This window comes from Danio rerio, chromosome 13, assembly GCF_052040795.2.
Source record: "Danio rerio strain M-AB ecotype USA chromosome 13, GRCz13ab, whole genome shotgun sequence".
NCBI lineage: Eukaryota > Metazoa > Chordata > Actinopteri > Cypriniformes > Danionidae > Danio > Danio rerio.
The window spans coordinates 48,838,748-48,840,000 of record NC_141033.1 but is presented as its reverse complement, the minus strand read 5'-3'; the positions used below and the strand labels follow the sequence as shown (position 1 = coordinate 48,840,000).

The 1,253-nt window shown below is 36.8% G+C and overlaps 1 long non-coding RNA gene across 1 annotated transcript in view; it reads left to right on the top strand.

Annotated features, from left to right (window-relative positions):
* The window catches only part of LOC103912037 (uncharacterized), a 14,114-nt gene extending 13,308 nt beyond the window's left edge, over positions 1 to 806 (top strand). Inside the window, exon 4 of the long non-coding RNA XR_015506395.1 lies at positions 1 to 806. This exon is cut by the window's left edge and continues 61 nt beyond it. This is a non-coding gene — a long non-coding RNA (uncharacterized LOC103912037).
* The last annotated feature ends 447 nt before the right edge of the window (positions 807 to 1,253 follow it).

Genomic DNA, 1,253 nt, shown 5'->3' with positions numbered 1-1,253 from the left:
TGGGTTTGAATATTTACATTTGCATTTCAACTACATCTGATCCAGCTCAAAACATTCTTAAACTCTGGTTACACCTATAATATTAAGAGACTGTGGGAAAAGTCATAAAAATGAAGTCACCAATATTCTTCTGCTTCAAGACTTTCTTTGATTTTTTTAAATTATTATTATTTAAGTCAGTTACCTCAAGTGGTGCAACACAGTCATGCAGTGGTTAGCACTTTTGCATCACAGCAAAAAGGTTGCTGGTTTGAGTCCCGGCTGGGTCAACTGGCATTTCTGTGTGAAGTTTGCATGTTCTCCCCGTGTTGGCATTGGTTTTCTCTGAGTGCTCCGGTTTCCCCCACAGTCCAAACACATGCGCTATAGGTGAATTGAATAAGCTAAATTGGTCAGTGTATGAGTGTGTGTGAGAGTGTGCTTATATTATATCTATATTCATGTCTGTTAAGCAGATGTTTATGTTTAACGTTGATTGAATGCCTTTAAGGCGGAGTTACAAAGAGTATGGAAAATGTACTTACCTAATATGGTTTGTGCCAATTGATGGGCGGAGTCTCTGGGTCAGTTTACCTGGCTGAGCATGTTGTGGAAGAACTGTGAGCAGTTCTTTTTTTGTTGGATACTCATATATTGTAGTTACTTAGTTTGTTTTTTCTTTTGTGTTGTATATTTTTGACCTTTTGGTTTTGTTGGTTTGAAACTTGCTATATTTTTGTACATACCTTTTTGGGAATTAGGTTACTGCATTTTTGCACTGGACATTTTAACCATTATCCTTGTAAATAAAAAAAAACTATTTTTTTTCATTTCCGGGATGAGGCCATTTTTGTTGGACTGTAAATATTATATATATATATATATATATATATATATATATATATATATATATATATATATATATATATATATATATATATATATATATTTAATTTCCGAGTGGCCAGATGGAAGCCAGATGGAAGGACTCTCAGGCCCCGTTTACACTAGTGCGTTTTAGTTTTAAAACGGCGTTGTAGAATGAAAATGATCCGCGTCCACACTTGCGTTTTACCCAGCGTTTCTGAACTGCTCTCCGTCCACACCAAAACGCTGAAAACGCACATCACGTGACCACACACACACACTCTCGGGCAAGCGCTCCAGCATTTCTACCCAGATGAGAGCTCTGCTTGTCGGACTGCTCATCAAGCATCTCCCGCTGGATCTAATCTCACTATATTTGCTAAACGTGATATTTCATTCATGTTGTT